This window comes from Aotus nancymaae, unplaced genomic scaffold, assembly GCF_030222135.1.
Source record: "Aotus nancymaae isolate 86718 unplaced genomic scaffold, 86718_ANA_hifiasm-v0.15.2.pri h1tg000046l, whole genome shotgun sequence".
NCBI classification, from domain to species: domain Eukaryota; kingdom Metazoa; phylum Chordata; class Mammalia; order Primates; family Aotidae; genus Aotus; species Aotus nancymaae.
Genome location: NW_026988460.1, coordinates 7,039,108 through 7,057,094, shown reverse-complemented (window position 1 = coordinate 7,057,094; position 17,987 = coordinate 7,039,108). Strand labels below are relative to the sequence as shown.

General features: G+C 45.2%; 1 non-coding gene and 1 pseudogene across 1 annotated transcript; one reads left to right on the top strand and one right to left on the bottom strand.

The window, feature by feature from the left end:
- Window positions 1–6,849: 6,849 nt before the first annotated feature.
- LOC135268935 (U6 spliceosomal RNA) lies at window positions 6,850–6,938 on the top strand (annotated as a pseudogene).
- Window positions 6,939–14,425: 7,487 nt separating this feature from the next.
- On the bottom strand, window positions 14,426–14,529 carry LOC135268943 (small nucleolar RNA U13). Its single transcript, XR_010337276.1, has one exon. It is a non-coding gene; the product is annotated as a small nucleolar RNA U13 (small nucleolar RNA).
- Window positions 14,530–17,987: the final 3,458 nt, after the last annotated feature.

The following is a 17,987-nucleotide window of genomic DNA, read 5'->3' as shown; positions in this document are numbered from 1 at the left end:
GATCACTGGCAAGAGCCTATCAAGCCCAGGCCTTTCAACCATACCTTTAGTTGTAGACATTTCCTACTAGAAACAGTGTCTTCCTTTCATTCTTCATAAAAGTGGATTTTCTGCTGCTAAATTTGAAAAATCCCCAACTTTCCTTCTTGTTCTCTTCTGAACAGGTAACTGTTTCCAACTCCCCTTCCTGCTTCCCTGTGGAAATTACCCCTTGTTCACCCTAAATGGCCAAAAGGCTGAAGCCCGTCCACAGGAGGACAGGTGAGAGGGGGACAGCATTCCACACCACAGAGCGGGCTCACGATGGCATAGAAGGCATGTAAGCCTCGACCCCGGCCCTGGAGGGATGGCCGTGTATACTAAGAAGAAAACACACAAAAAAGTTGTACCGTTCCATTCCAGACACCTGTAAGTGGGCAGCAAGGTTTGTAATTTATCTGTATGAACAAGAGGACACACCCCAAATAGTCAGTACTTGCTACTTCAAGGGAGCCAGGTTGAGGGGGCGGGGAGACTGGCATTTTCTTTCTGCACCTGTGTCATGAGTCTGGTAAGAAGAGGCCTCAGCTCTCGCCAGTGGATCCCAGATGCGCCTCGGTGAAGCCCTTCCCTCCCTCCACCTTGATTTCCCCATTGAGCTGTGCTGTCAGCTTTAACTAGAACGTGGCTCATGGCCCGTAGCATATTTTAGCACTGATACATCAGTCTTATTTGCCCTAGGTTTTGAACTTTGTAAGGCATGGACATGTCTTTGTAGCTTCCATATCTAGGCCAGCCTGGCATACAATATGTGCTCAATAAATTCTTTCTAACTCTCTGGACTGAGAAGAAACATTTAGTAAATGTTTCCTAACAACTGGGAGAAGTGAATGACTTAGAAGCACACCACAAATGGAAGTCCAGTGGAATTAAAGAACTACACAGAGAGAACCAAATATTCAGTGCATCACTGTAGTTCTTGAATTTCAGCAGGCAGCAGCATCACCGGAAGGGCTTGTCAGTTTGACTGAGGAGGTCTGTGGTGGGATCGGAGGTTTGCTCTTCCCAGTAGCGTCCCAGGTGACGCTCATGCTCCTGGGCCAGGGACCCTGTGCTGAGAACCACTGTCCTATGGTCTTAGGGCAAATTACTCCATTTCAAGCAAAGAAAGAAATTACAAACAGAAAAGTGAGATTGGACAGACAGTTCCAGGACTTGGTTGTCCATCAAAATTAGGCCCACCCAGCGTGTTGAAATGTAGATTCCAAGGAGGTCACCCTCCAAAGCTGAGGGTGGAGCCCAGGAGTCTGTGTTTTTAAAACAAATTCCCCCAAGTGAGTCTAAGGCACAGCCAGGTTTGGGAACTGCTGATTCGCCTACACATATTTCAAACTTCAGAGAATGGAAACCACCACCAGAATGGAATATAGAGAAAGACAAGGGTGGATTTGCAAGGAATAGAGAAGAAGACTGACCGGCTCACCCCTTCACTTCCATCCGACTCTGCTCAAATGTCGCCCTCGGAGAGGCCTTCCCAGTCACCTCATATCTGATTGCAGCCTGACCCAGCACTTCCTGTCTTCTCTGCCCTGCTCTAATTTTTGTCTCCATGATAGTAATCGCCACCTAACATTCCGTAGTTACCCACTTTGCTGCTTGTCTTCTGTCTCCCTCTAGAATGAAGATGACAGGAGGTAGAGAACTTGATCTCTTTGGCTCTTTGCCATCCCTTGGGTGCCTGGACCATACCAAGCCTCAAGATCGATTTGTGGAATGACAGAATGACCTATGATATCAGTAATTTGGGGTTCACTGAGACTCATTTTATGGCTTGGTAATGGTCTTGTTTTATAACTCTTTCCTGAATATCGATGAGGATGTGTCTTTGCTGTTGAGTACAGAATTCCATAAATGTCCCTTCAGTCCAGTTTATGGCTGATAATATTTTGAAACTTTCTACATTCCTATTACATTTTTGCCTACTTGTTTGTGTCAAAATCGCCCACCATAACAGTAGACGTTGTGTGCCTAATAGTAGACAAATGTGTGACCATTAGGCACATTACATACATTATCTCTCTTGATTATCACAGTAATCATTCCAGTTGCTATCATTATGCAGTAAATGATCCCAAATTTCATGGCCAAAAAAATCCCAACATTTTCTTATGCTCACAGATTCTATGGGTCGGGAATTCTTGTGTCGGGACAGTTCATTTCTGTTCCACAGTGCCTGGGGCTTCAGCCTGGCAATGCCATGGCTGGGGCAACTGAGGGCTAGCGACCAGGATCGCCTGCAGGTGTCTTCATTCACAGGTGTGATGTTGATGCTGGCTGTCAGCTGGGAACTGCAGTGGGGCTGTCACTCCCTGAGGTCTCTCCATACATGTTGGCTTGGGCTTCCTCATAACATGGCAGCTGGGGTCCAGGAGTGAGCATCCCGGAGAAAGCACATGGTCTTTTTATGATCTAGCCTCAGAAGTCACTCAGCATCACTCTGCCATACCACAACCAAGGCCACGTTCAAGAGGAGGGGACGTGGACCCCACCTCTTTATGGCAGGACTGTCAAGGTCACATTATATGAAGAACATGTAGGAGGGGAGATAGTTCTGCAGCCATCATTGGGAAACACAGTCTGCCCCAGCAGCCCTCTGAAATTGATTTTATTTTTCTCAATTTTCAATTTATGAGAACTAAGACACAGAAAGGTTGAGTAACTTGCCCAAGACCACTCGGCTAGTTAGTGGCAAAGTGAAGTCTTAATCGTAGGTCTGTCTGACTCTAAATCACATGACTGATTGATTGATTGATAATCTATATATGTGTGTGTATATATATATATAATTCATTTATACTCAAGCTTATTTTTTAAAATAATTTAAAGTGGCTAAATGCAAAAATCATAAAGTTTCATATTCAGAAAGTAATTCCCATAACTCATTTATCCACTACTAGTATTTTTGGGTTCTCAGTAAGGTACATTCTTATGTTACGTTTCCCAAGCATGAGGCCGGTTTTTATTTCTGCTTAGTGCAATTATGAAAAAGAAGATGAACTAACGAGCGAGAATAATCAACTTTCCAGGACCTGGGGCTCCTCCTTATTGAACAGTCTTGGGAGGACACAGGGCTCCCCTCTGCTGCCTACCCAGTAGAAAGAGTGTCTCTCAGACTTTTGGCATGGAGACGACCCAGGAAGGCCAGATGAGTCCACTTTTCTCCTTCTCTTCCCCTCCGCCTGAAGAGCAGAAATAATCACCCTTCCCCTTCCCCACTTCACAGGAATACGCCAACCATGTGAGACCCAAGTCACTGGGGTCCAAGCACAGAGCATTTTCAAGGCTTCCCTGAACTGCTGGATCGAAAAGTGAACGGGACCCTAGAGACCTTGTGCTTTTGTGGGCATCAGAATCCTGGGAACCCTTCCTTGAGATACAAATTCCCGGTACCCCCAGCCAGAGCTTCAGAATCGCCAGGCTGGGGCCTGGCACATGTTAAAAGCTCCCCACATGAGTCTGTTGACCACCCTGGATGTCAACCAATGCTTCAGTCTGATGCCCATTATGCAGCTGGTAAACTGAGACCCAACGGTGTAAGTGACCCCCACTTACTGACCCAGAAGGTCAGGGCCAGGCTGAGACCCCAACACGAGCAGCCTTCTAAGATTTCCTTAAAGTACGTTTTCTCTGCTCCAACATCGTGTCCCATGAGCCTGTTGGTTTATCAGGCTGAGCTGTTTAAAATAAATGAATGGCAACAACAGATTTCCAGGCCAGAGTCACAAAGGCCACCAGACCTTGGTGCAGGACAAGCTGTTCCAATCACACACGTTGCCTATTTTCATCCTCACTACAGGCCAAGAGGCAAAGTTACAGTCATGCCCATTTCACAGATTGCGACACAGAGACCTTGAGAAGACATCTGTTTTAGGTGGGCTTAAATAGAACGAAGTCACCACATCACTGCTGCCTCCGGTTCCCTAATAGGTAAGCCCACCTCCCAGGCACCGGTGTAAGCCTTTTACAAAACCTAGGGTGCTTGGGTGAGATCTCTGTCGCACTAAATAGACTCTTATTATTCCTATTTACCTGATGATCCACTGACACAAACATATATTGAGGCCTATTATGCAGCAGGTGCTTTGTCAGGTGCTATTCATTTTTCACAGCATTTAATCATTTCAACAGAAGGCCCATTGCTCTACCCATTTTAGAGATCAAGAAACTAAGGTTTGGAGAAGTAAGTAATTTGACCAAATTCGCACAGCTGCTAAATGGCCCAGGCGCCCGTGCGCTGATGCTCTCGTCAAAGTATATGAACAGGCTGGGCGCAGCGGCTCACACCTATAATCCCAGCACTTTGGGAGGCTGAGGTGGGCAGATCACTTGAGGCCAAGAGTTTGAGACCAGCTTGGCCAACATGGTAAAACCCCATCTCTACTAAAACGTAAAAAAAACAAAAACTAGCTGGGCGTGGTGGTACATGCCTGTAATCCCAGCTACCTGAGAGTCTAAGGCACGAGAATCAATTGAACCCGAGAGGTAGAGGTTGCCATGAACCAAGATCACAGACTCCAGCCTGGGTGACAGAGTGAGACTCTGTGTCAAAAAAAAAAAAAATAGGCCGGGCGCAGTGGCTCACGCCTGTAATCCCAGCACTTTGGGAGGCTGAGGCGGGTGGATCACGAGGTCAAGAGATCGAGACCATCCTGGTCAATATGGTGAAACCCCGTCTCTACTAAAAATACAAAAAATTAGCTGGGCATGGTGGCGCGTGCCTGTAATCCCAGCTACTCAGGAGGCTGAGGCAGGAGAATTGCCTGAACCCAGGAGGCGGAGGTTGTGGTGAGCCGAGATTGCGCCATTGCACTCCAGCCTGGGTAACAAGAGCGAAACTCCGTCTCAAAAAAAAAAAATATGGACAATGTACTGCTTTCATCTGGAGAATGTAAGCTCCCTATGGGAAACTTACATTCTGTATGTAACTTACATACTAATATATGACTTATAAATTACTTATGACAACGTATAACAAGTAACTTATATACTAATGCAACCATGTTTCCTCAATGCCAGGCACTGCACAGTGGCAGGCACGCTGTAGGTCTTCCAATAACCCGGTTCAATGCAATTAAATCCAACTCAACATGACAAAGACTGAAACATTCGGCCTCTCCTGGAAACAAATAGTACCTGGGTCCACACCGCACCATCGTAGCTCCACCCGGCACCCGGCAGGGACTCAGAAGACAGCCTGAATGCGAATATGGCTTCTGAGAGGAGCTGTTTCCTCACGAGCTTCCTCGCCGAGGTTCTACAAAGAGGTCTTTTTTGTTTGCACCTGCGCAGCAAGCCCCCAGCAGGCCTTGGGGAAAGCTGAGCAGAGAGCAGGCAGGTGGTTGTGCAATGGTGGAGGTGGGGGCTGCTCCCGCTAAATTACCCTCCAGCACTGCCGGTTCCCTCTCCGGAGCCAGCAACCCAGGGGCATCCAGCAGCCCCTCACTCCTGCCAAGCTAGGCAGGAAGCATGGCCTCTGCTTACTCCCAGTCCAGTCCCCCGAAGGGACTTGGTCTAAACTAATGAGATGTTTCCCACAGAAACCCTTCAATCAGCTATTGTCTTTCCGGCTTTACCTTTGGAGAGGTTTTGTTTTGCTTCTCAGGAAGCCCCAAGCTGGTCCTGAGATAGTGAGTGCAACATGGCATTTCCCAGGGTGTGCTCTGCAGCTGGGAGCTGCAGGTTCAGGTCTCTGCTCCCACACGTGGAGCTGGGTAAGCTCGCGGAGTCTTGTCGTCTCTCTGGTCGTCAGTTTCCTGGCAGAGGCGGATGACTCTAGCTCTGTCACCCAGTGTGAAGTGCAGTGGCATGATCATGGCTCACTACAGCCTCCACCTCCTGGACCCAAATGATCCTCCCACCTTGGCCTCCTGAGTAGCTAGGACCACAGGACTACAGGCTTGCACCATCATATCCACTTAATTAAAAACAAAAATTGTAGAGATAGGCGTCTCTTGCTGTGTTGCCCAGGCTGGTCTTGAGCTCCTGGCGTCAAGCAATCCTCCCTCCTTGGCCTCCCAAGGTGCTGGGATTATAGTCATGAGCCAGCACACCTGGTCTCAAAACTGTATTTTCTTCTATGTTTTTCATTTTATGATAATATTCTGGGATGTGTCCAATTCACCTAGAAAATGGCTCCCAAAAAAACTTAATAACTCATGTATTGTCTATTTTGTGAAGAAAGTAAGCGTGAATATTGCTCCTGGTATAAACCTTTGGAAACATAAGTTTCATGATCCTACAGGCCCTTTAAATTATAATCCTGTGTTCAAGGCTTGTCTTCTCCAAAAGCAGATGGAGGCTGGCCATGACTTACAATCATCATTGAAATCATGAACCTAAATCTTAAACACTCTCCACACTCCTTATGCCCCTTCCAAATGTCCTGCAAGAGATCTCAGCTCCTACTTCAGGAAGAAGAGAGGGAGGGAGGAACAACAGAGAGAGGGAGAGAGTGATATGGGGAATGGGAGAAAGAAGCACTTCAGGTTACTTCGAAAGCAGGGCCAGGTGCGGTGGATCATGCTTGTAATCCCAGCACTTTGGGAGGCCAAGGTGAGCAGATCACCTGAAATCAGGAGTTTGAGACCAGCCTGGTCAACATAGTGAAACCGTTTCTACTAAATATACAAAAATTAGCTGGGCGTAGTGGCAGTCGCCTATAATCCCAGCTACTTGGGAGACTGAGGCAAGAGAATCACTTGAATCCAGGAGACAGAGGTTGCGGTGAGCTGAGATCACACTGTTGCACTCCAGCCTGGGTGACAAGAGTGAAACTGCATCTCAAAAATAAATAAATAAAAATAAGCATACTTGCTTCAGCAGCACATACACTAAAATTGGAACAATATAGACAAGATTAGCATGGCCCCTGTGTTTAAAAATAATTTTTTTTTTTTTTTTTTTTTTTTTTTTTTTTTTGAGACGGAGTTTCGCTCTTGTTACCCAGACTGGAGTGCAATGGTGTGATCTCGGCTCACCGCCACCTCTGCCTCCTGGGTTCAGGCAATTCTCCTGCCTCAGCATCCTGAAATAAATTTTTTTTTTTTTTTTAAAAAAAGCAAGTAACATATACTCATTGAACCAGGATTCCCACTTCTAGGAACTCATCTTACATACACACTTGTCCACTTGTGAAACGATACATATACAATATTAAAAGACTCTTTGTATTAGCAAAAATAAAAATTGACAAGAACCTAAAATTTCATCTGGGGATAAATTAAATATGGATTAAATGTGTACTATTAGGAGTTAAATGGGTGCAATGGAATACACTGCAGCTGTAAGAAAGAATAAAGAGGGTCCTTATTAACTCTTGTGTAATCATCTTCAAAATACACTGTTAGATGTAAGGGAGAAAAAAGGGGTCCAGATGCAGAGGCTCACACCTGTAATCCCAGCACTTTGGGAGGCCAAGGCAAGACCAGCCTGACCTACTAAAAATACAAAAATTAGCTGAGCATGATGGCGCACGCCTATAATCCCAGCTATTCGAGAGACAAGAGAATCTCTTGAACCCGGGAGGTGGAGGTTGCAGTGAGCCGAGATTGTGCCACTGCACTCCAGCCTGAGTCATAGAGTGAGACTCCGTCTCAAAAAAAAAAAAAAGAAGACACAGTTCAGAACAATTCTATTGGATGCTTCCCTGTGTAAACAAGAATGAGATAAGATGTATGTCCAGCTATTTGATTACATTTGCATGCAGTGTTTCTAGAAGGACCTGTATGAGCTGGGAACGCTGGACGCCCTCACAGAGGGGAACTGGGTGGCCAAGGCATGGGATCTTTTTGGTGTCTTTAACATTTTGAATCATGTGATTGCATTCACCTTTCAAGATAAATATTAAGGTCAATTTTTTAAACTGAATAAGCGAAAGAAATCTAGGATCACTCTGTGTCTGGGATTGGCCAGTATTTTCCCAAGGGACCAGAAAGTAAATATTTAGGCTTTTCAGGCTAGTAAGAGCTCAGTCACCACCAACCTCAGCAATGTCTTTGAAATTCAAAAGCAGCCTTGGACAGTAAGTAAAGGAGTGGGTGTGGCCATGTGCCCTCAAAACTTTATTGAGGATGCTGAAAACTTTAATTTCATTCAAGTTTCACGTGTCATGAAGCATTCTTCACTTCAGTTTTCCTCCAATTGTTTAAAAATGTAACCCATTCTTAGCTTATGGGGCTGTAATTGGCCAACTCCCGCTCTGTGGTGATGGCCTCTTTATTTCTGCAGTGATATCACTATAGCTTAGGGGTGTGTCCAGATCGGGCCACCCCTGTTAAGAGGGACATTAACCTGCAAACTGGGATGCCATCGGTCTGGTGCCAGGATAGGAGGAATGTTGAAACACTTGGGGCCATAGATCCTAAGGAAAGAAAATTTGGGGTTAGGGGGCAAGAGCAACGTGGAGTGAAAGCTGCCATCAAGTAGGTGATGGGCTGTGGGAGTGGGGTGGTCCCGGTCTCAGATACAGCATGGCCAGGTAGGACAAGGTAGCTTTGAGGCTCACCCAAAGGAGAAATGTTGACCATGCCTAGAGTTTTCTGTGGAGAAGGAAGCCCTGGAGCAGGGCACCAGTGGATCAGTGGCTGGGATGCCCTCGGTGTCCCCACCCCATCCCTGTCCTCACTACCTCAGGGCACACGCGCCCTCCACAGCCAGAACCTGCAATTATTTATTTATTTATTTATTTATTTTTTGAGATAGTCTCACTCTGTCACCCAGGCTGGAGTGCAGTGGCGCAATCTTGGCTCACTACAAGCTCCACTTCCCGGGTTCAAGAGATTCTCCTGCTTCAGCCTCCCAAGTACCTGGGATGACAGGCACCCACCACCACTATTTTTAGTAGAGACAGGGTTTCACCATGTTGGCCAGGCTGGTCTTGAACTCCTGACTTCAGGTGATATGCCTGCCTCAGTCTCCCAAAGTGCTCAGAAAAAAAAAATTATATAGGCTCACAATCAAGTGCATAATAATTATTTTTTCTTTTCTTTGCATTTGTGAGTGAAAATTCATCTGTCAATCCTGACTCCTCTATGCCACCTGAAAGAAGACTTAACCTCATCTCATTCCGATTCCCTCCATGATTTCCAGGGATTTCTCCATCTCTCTGCGTTGAATCCAGTGATTCAGATGGTTTCCCTCATCCTCCTTCTCCCTCCCTGGGGTTCCTCGGAGTCTCCGTCCAGAGTGCCGCATCCACTTTCTCCCTCTTCTCTCCAGTCCCTTCTGAGCCGGTGATCACCTGTTCTGTGCGTTTCCACATCTTCCCTTGGACCCCGACGCAATCTTGTGCTTACGAGTTTGGAACGTTACTCCCTTTGTTCCTCCTCTTCAGCAGGGCCCTTCAACTGTAGCAAGTCAACAGGTAAGCCGGAGGGCAGGAGGGTGCTTGTGTCAGTTACCTGTGTGTCCCCTGTCTACGCAAAAGCTCGGGTATGTGTCCAGCAGGCATTTCCAACAACATTTGCAAGACCCAACTCCCACAGGTGGCCCCAGGTGGAGCCGTCCCCACCTCAATAGAAGGCAGTTACTCCGGCCAAAAATCTTGGCGTCACCTTGGCTCATGTTTCTCTCACAGTCCATATCCAATCTGTCAACAAGTCTTGTCAGGTCCATCTTCAAAATGGATCCAGAATTTTATGCAGTGGAATATTATTCAGCCATAAAAAAGAATGAAATCCTGTCCTTTGCAGCCACATGGATGGAACTGGAGGTTATTATTTTAAGTAAGCCGGGCACAGAAAGACAAATATCGCACGTTCTCACTCATATGTGGCAGCTAAGAAAAAGTGGATTTCATAGAGGTAGAGAGTCCAATGATGGTTACCAGAGTAGGGGAAGAAAATCAGCAGATGAAGAGAGGTTGGTTATTGGGTACAAAAATACAATTAGATAGAGGAAATAAGATCTAATGCTCAGACGAAAAAAAAAAAAAACAAAGAAAAAAATCTAATGTTCAATAGCAAAATAGGGTTACTACAGTTAAAAATAATCGTGTGTGTGTGTGTGTGTGTTTTAATATAGAGATGGGAATCTCACTATGTTGCCCAGGCTGGTCTGAAACTCGTGGGCTCAAGCAATTCTCTCATCTTGGCTTCCCAAAGTGCTGGGATTATAGGCACGAGCAGCTGCCCCTGGCCAACAATGTATCATGTATCTCAAAATCGCTGGAAGAGATTTGGAATGTTCCCAACACAGAGAAAAGACAAATGTTCAAGGTGATTATATGCTAATTACCCCGATTTGATTATTACACATTGTGTGCATGTATCAAAATATCACGCTTACATCATAAGTATGTGCAAACATTATGTATGCATAAAAGTTAAAATTAGCTGGGTGCATCTGTAGTCCTAGTTACTTGGGAGGCTGAGTCTGTAGTCCCAGGTAGAGGCTGAGGCAGGAGGACTGCTTGAGCCCAGGAGTTCATGACTAGCTAAACAACATAGACTCTGCCTCAATTTCAAAAAAAAAACCCTGTAATCCTGGCATTTTGTGAGACCAAGATGGGTAGATCATTTGAGTTCAGGAGCTCGAGACCAGCCTGACCAACATGGCAAAACCCCATCTCTACTAAAAATACCAAAAAAAAAAAAAAAAAAAAAAAGGCCAGGCAAGGTGGCTCACGCACTTTGGGAGACCGAGGTGGGTGGATCACGAGGTCAAGAGTTCAAGACCAGCCTGGGCAAGATGGTGAAACACTGTTTCTACTAAAATTACATAAAAATACAAAAATTAGCCAGGTGTGGCAGCAGGCATCTGTAATCTCAGTTACTCAGGAGGCTGAGGCAGAGAATTGCCTGAACCCAGGAGGCGGAGGTTGCATTGAGCCAAGATAGCACCATTGCACTCCAGCCTGGGTGACAGAGCGAGACCTCATCTCAAAAAAAAAAGAACAAAATAGCCAGACATGGTTTTACACGCCTGTAGTCCCAGCTACTCTGGAGGCTGAGGCAGGAGAATCACTTGAACCCAGGAGGCAGAGGTTGCAGCGAGCTGAAACTGCACCACTGCATTCCAGCCTGGGCAACAGAGAGCAATTCTGTATATATATTAAAAAAATTAAATTTTGTAAATAGTTTATTTTAATGTAGCCATAATTTAACCACTTCTTTCACTGATAGCTTCTCTCTTCCCTCCCTCTTCTCTTCTTTTCCATTGCTCTGAATTTCTATCTATTGCCATCTCAGGACATTGTTTGATTTTCTCCCCAGTGCATTTTGCTTTCTGAAAGTATCTTGTTTGTTCAATTCCTTGCATGTGGATTTTCTCTCTCCCTTCCTCTAAAATGTAAGCTCCCTGAAGACAGGGACACTGTGTGGCTCACACCTGCGTAGACGAATACAAGTGAAGGCATTGCAGAATTTGCCTTCCTCAAACATGGGCAATAACAGCTCCCAGCACCAGAAAACTGAAATTCTCTTTTGCCTTCTCTTTAGTGCTCTGCCTCCATTTCTAAGCTGGTTTTCTTCTGGATCTCGGTTCCGATTCTCACACACCTGAGTGTGCCTTACCCTGCTTCCCTTGCTGATCTCATTGTTCGTCCTTCAAAATGTTTTTGGCACATTTCATGGTAAGGCTCTGAGACAGCGCTCCAAAATGTGTCTACATATCTTCTGTTGTGGTTACTTTGAAGTTTGTTGAATTATATTGTTTTGACAGAACTGTCACATCTCAAAACGTGTTGCTGACTAAAAACATATGCAAGACCTTTTTTCATTCTTTTTTTCTTTCTTCCCTTTTTGTTTTAAAGAAAAACTCTACCGTCATCTTGCAACTAAACGTATGGCCACAAGAGGGCACCATGAGGCCACACTTCTGCTCTATGCAAAGCAAGTGGAACTTGAGAGAGACCTGTTTGGAACAGTGCAAAACTCTGAGACCTTTATAGTTTCTTTCTTCATTCCAAAGTCTACCGCCCAGTGGTAACACGCCCTTTGGGGAGCAGGCTGAGAAAACCAAATACCGGTACAACATTAACAAATAATAATAAATAATAAGCTGTGAATGTCTTCCAGTTGGTAGAAACCGTAAAAGCACATTTACTCGGATATACTTTGTTCTAAGTTATTTTTATCAAGGTTGAGTAAAAGTGTATGGATCAACAGGATTGCGATACAAACCCTGGCTGTCTATGCAAGTGTCTGTGTTCTGCTATTACGCTCCATGTTCAGCACAGTACAATATGGGAGTCCCTAGTCACACGTGTGTATATTTAAATTTTAAATTAAGTTAATTAAAATTAAATAAACTTAGGCTGGGCGGGGTGGCTCACGCCTGTACTCCCAACACTTTGGGAGGCTGAGGAGGGTGGATCACCTGAGGTCAGGAATTCAAGACCAGCCTGATTAACATGGTAAAACCCCATCTCTACTAAATACAAAAAATTAGCCAGGTTTGGTGGCACATGCCTGTAAGCCCAGCTACTTGGGAGGCTGAGGCAGGAGGATCACTAGAACCCAGGAGGCAGATGTTGCAATGAGCCAAGATTGTGCCATTGCACTCCCAGTTTCAAGTGAGTCTCTTGCCTCAGCCTCCCAAGTAGCTGGGACTACAGGCATGTGCCACCACACCCAGCTAATTTTTGTATTTTTAATAGAGATGGGGTTTCACCAGGTTGCCCAGGAACTCCTGGCCTCAAGTGATCTGGCCTCCTAAAGTGCTAGGATTACAGCCGTGAGCCACCATGCCCAGCCTCTCCATCAATTTTATCAATGACAACCTCAAAGAGAAATGTTGACCTTCAATAATACTGTAAATGAGACTGTTTGATGGATTTGGAAGAAGTGAGGAGAGGAGAATACAAAAAGTCTTTCAAGTCCAGGCACAGTGACTCACGCCTGTAATCCCAGCACTTTGGGAGGCCGAGGCAGGTGGATCACCTGAGGTCAGGAGTTAAGAGACCAGCCTGGCCAACATGGTGAAAACTCATCTCTGCTAAAAATACAAAACAATTAGCCAGGAGTGGTGGCAGCTGCCTGTAATCTCAGCTACTTGGGAGGCTGAGGCAGGAAAATTGCTTGAACCTGGGAAGCAGAGGTTGCAGTGAACCAAGATTGCACCATTGCACTCCAGCCTGGATAAAAGAATGAGACTCTGTCTCAAAAAAAGAAAAAAAAGAAAAGAGAAAGGCTTTAAATATACACATATTGACAGTTTACATATAAAAGGGGATGAAAAACAGAAAGTTAAATAAATAAATAAGTTGCACATAAACTTTGTAAATTGCCCTTACACCGGTTTGAGGCAAAGGGGAGCCTGAGACTTTGGCATCAGAGAATCCTACTCAATGGTTAACTGGCTGTGTGTCATTAGAGAGATTAATTTCCCTCTCTGAACTATCATCTTGTTTACAATGGAGATAATAACAGTCCCTACTTCTGGGAATGTGAGGATTAGGAAATTAAATCTTTTTTTTTTTTCAGACAGGGTTTCACTCTGTCGCCCAGGCTGGAGTGCACTGGTGCCATCTCTGCTCACTGCAGCCTCTGCCTCCTGGGTTCAAACGATTCTCCTGCTTTTGCTGCCCGAGAAGCTGGGATTACAGGTGCCTGCCACCATGCCTGGATACATTTTGTATTTTTAGTAGAGACAGGGTTTCACCATGTTGGCCAGGCTGGTCTCAAACTCCTGACCTCAAGTGATCCGCCTGCCTCGGCCTCCCAAAGTGCTGGGATTACAGGCATGAGCCACTGTGCCAGGCCAGGAAATTAAATCTAAATCACCTGGTGCATAAAATGCCAAAATGCCTACACTAATGACTATTTATTTCACATATCCCGGCTGTATGACTTAAGAAATGCCACTCTCTGGTGTCAATTTTAAAAGAAATGTCTCTATGTTATTAAAGATTATAAATTGGGTCCCCTCTGAAGTTCCTCAAGAGATACCAGAAAAGCTTTCAATAGCTTTTAACTCAATTCAATTGATGAAAATGATTGCAACACCTCCATCATTGCCGTTTGCTCCAGACATTGCTGCCATAGGACCTGCTTTTAGACTTTGTTGACATCAATGTCAGAGCAATAGCTGAAATAAAAGCACCTTCAAAATACTTCACAAAGCATCTGAATGACATGGGTTGCACAGAACAGCCAAGCCTGCTTGGAGTCCCATGTTTGGGCAAGGAGAGGGTGGAAGAGGGAAACTCAAGCCCCACTGCCTGCTTTCAAAAAGCCTTTCTCCATAAAGAATACAGGAGTTTTAAAAAGATAACAAACAGATACCTCAAGCATTCACTGAAAGAATCACATCCACAAATTCTAATTTCAGGTCTGTATCAACCACAAGAGTCTGTATCCAACAGGTGTAAAAGGCTTTTTGGCAAATTTATCACTTTACATACCAGTTTGCTTTTGGACACCTTTTTCATTTTCTTTTTCTTTTTTCACATCAATCGGGGAACGTGCCAACATCGTAACGAAGTCTGAGGGAGGCACATCTCACACACGGGCGTGAAAACCCAATCATCACGCTTATGAACTTCAAAAGGATCCTGGATTTTATTAACGAGCAGATTTCTGGGTTTTGCTCTGCCAAGCTTCATCCTTTCATCCTCAGGCTGGTCTCCTCAGAGATAGAAAGCAGCTGTTCACTTCAAGACCAGAGTCTGAGTTCTGTATAGGAAGAAGAGGTCAGGGAAGGGAAAAGGTTAAGGGCCAAGGACACAGAACTTTCTCCCAGCAAGAAAACATCACTCTGGACTTCCACTTTCATCTCGCTGGCCAGGACTGTATCACAGGGCTATTCCTAGGAAGCCGGGTGGCCAGCAGGTCACCCTTCCACCCTTTATAGAAAAGGTAGGCAATGGACAGGTGCGGTGGCTCATGCCTGTGATCCCAGCACTTACGGAGGCTGGGGCAGGCAGATTATTGGAGGCCAGGAGTTCGAGACCAGCCTGACCAACATGATGAAATCCTGTCTCTACCAAAAATACAAAAATTAGCCAGGTGTGGTGATGCATGTCTGTAATCCCAGCTACTAGGGAGGCTAGGGTGAGAGAATCATTTGAACCCAGGAGGTGGAGGTTGCAGTGAATGGAGATCGCGCCACAAGACCCTGTCTCAAAAAAAAAAAAATTAGGCAAAGTGGAGAGTGACAGATAATAATGGCTTTGGGATGTCAATCAATGGTCTATCAAGGGACCCAGCCAAGAGTTTTCAGTGTTTTCTTTTACCAATTAAAGACACTAAAACACCACCACCAACTCTCGCCTACTACCCCTATCATTTCCTAAAAGAAAGGGTATTTTAACACTGCCAAGGCCAGGCACAGATGCCTGTAATCGCAACACTTCAGGAGGCTGAGGCAGGTGTATCTCTTGAGGCCAGGCATTCAAGACCAGCCTGGCCAACAGAGCAAAACCCCGTCTTTACTAAAAATTAAAAAAAAAAATTAGCCAGAATAGTGGTAGGTGCCTGCAGTCCCAGCTACTCAGGAGGCTGAGGTAGGAGGATCACTTGAACCTGGGAGGTGAAGGGTGCAGTGAGCCGAGATCACGCCACTGCACCGCAGCCTGGGCAACAGAAGGAACTTGTTTCAAAAAAAAACAAAAACAAAAACAAAAAAAACCTCCCAAAAGAGGAAAGGCAATCTCAGAATAATATCTGCCCACACATTGCACCATCAGTTTCATTTTCTGCAAAATTTCCCACATTGCTTTTAGTTTCTGAGATGTTTTCAGTGAAATGTCAGTCCTGGGAGTGGTGCTGAGGGATGGTGGCCCTGCATTCGCAGTGAGACGCGCAAACCACAACACTGACGGGCCTGTGGCTTTCGGAGACAGAACCTGGAAAAACAGTGTTCTTTGGATTTGTTCATACAAATGACCATGGAAGTAAGTCTTATTACAAACTTACACGAGTCGTCATAAATGGAGATGTACATTCTTGGACCAAACTAATACCCCTGTTTCTGTTCCAGATCATGATGAATATTCCAGTAACGCAGCAAGGACCTGAGAGTCCAACTCCTGAATGAGAAGGTGGAGGGGAGGAGAAATGTCTTCAGAAAGGACACATGAGGGGCAGCTGTCAGCCACAGAAAGCCCTTCACAAAGGCAGCAGCAGGTTGGGCAGGTCTTGACAGAAAGTGCAGGCAGCTGGCCCTCCCAGAACGGGATCCACTGACTCCACTCAATACATCTGGTTCACGTAAAGTCCAATGATTCTGCCACTATGGGGTCTCAGCTAACGACGCAACCGTGGTGAGATGGCAGCTCCAAGGGGATGTGCTGTCATTTCTCTTCAGTGAGTAGGTCACGTGGCTAGGGAGTTTGAATCTTTCCTTTTCCCCAAAGATTGTTGTACCTCTCACAAAAAAAAAAAAAAAAAAAAAATCCCATTTAAAGAAAACACAAACGTTACCTGGAAAAGCAGATTTGAAATCTGTCACTAATGGTATTATAGGTTATTTTCACCACTGAGAAAGTTCTAGGCATTTCAGTTATTGGCAGTAGCCCTTTAAGACTGTTTTTCTGCTAACTTTCCCTCAACCTCTTCAGTTGCATTCTGAATTTTCAAAAGTAGGACCAAGCTAGTTATGAGAGACTATAAATTTGGACGGTGAAAGTACACATTAAAATAACCACTACTGGCCGGGCGCGGTGGCTCATGCTGTAATCCTAGCACTTTAGGAGGCTGAGACGGGCGGATCATGAGGTCAGGAGATCAAAACTATCCTGGCCAACATGGTGAAACCCCGTCTCTACTAAAAATACAAAAAAATTAGCTGGGTGGCACGTGCCTGTAATCCCAGCTACTCAGGAGGCTGAGGCAGGAGAATTGCTTGAACCCAGGAGTCGGAGGTTGCAGTGAGCCAAGATCGGGCCACTTCAGTCCAGCCTGGCAACAGAGTGAGACTCTGTCTCAAAAGACATACATATATACATACATAACCACTACTTAGGTCACCGGGTGCAGTGGTTCGTGCCTGTAATCCCAGCACTTTGGAAGGCCGAGGTGGGAGGATCCCTTAAGCCCAGGAGTTCGAGACTAGGCAGGCCAACATGGTGAAACCCTGTCTCTACTAAAAATGCAAAAAATTAGCCAGGCGTGGTGGTGCATGCCTGTAGTCCCAGCTACTTGGGAGGCTGAGGTAGGAGGATGGCTTGAGCCCAGGAGTGGGAGGTTGCAGTGAGCTGAGATCATACCACTGTACTCCAGTCTAGGCGACAGAGACACCATCTCAAAAAATAAAAATAAAAAATAAAAAAAGAACAAAGGCCAGTAAACTTTTTCGTCAAGGCACAAATAGTAAATATTTCAGGCTCCATGGACTACATGACAGCTCTACTGCAGTCTTAGCAAGAAGGAGCCACAGACTATACACGAAGAAATGGGTGTGGCTGCGTCCAGTAAGACTTCGTTATGGATACTGACATTTGAATTTCATGTAATTTTACACAAGTCACAAAACACTACTTTTCTTTGTGTTTTTTCCAATCATTAAAATATAAAAACTATTCTTACTTCACAGGCCATAAGAAAACAGGTAGTGGTCCCATGGGCTGTAGTTTGCTGATGATCCCTGAATTAGAAAATAAAATAGATAAAGCACTCAGAAACAAATTTAACAAGAAACATGCAAACCTCCACGAGGACATTTAAAAGTTTCTGAAGTCACAAAGCTTAACTTAATAGAAAGATATCCCATGTTTTTGGTTAGAAAGATTCAACATCAAGAAGATGCAAATTCTTCCACAATCAATTTAAAAATGTATTACAAGGCTGGGCGCTGTGTCTCACGCCTGTAATCCCAGCACTTTGAGAGGCTAAGGCAGGTGGATCACCTGAGGTCAGGAGTTTGAGACCAGCCCGGCCAACATGGTGACATCCCATCTCTACTAAAAATACAAAAAATTAGCCAGGTGTGCTGGCAGGTGCCTGTAATCCCAGCTACTCGGGAAGTTGAGGCAGAATTGCTGGAACCCTGGAGGTGGAGGTTGCAGTGAG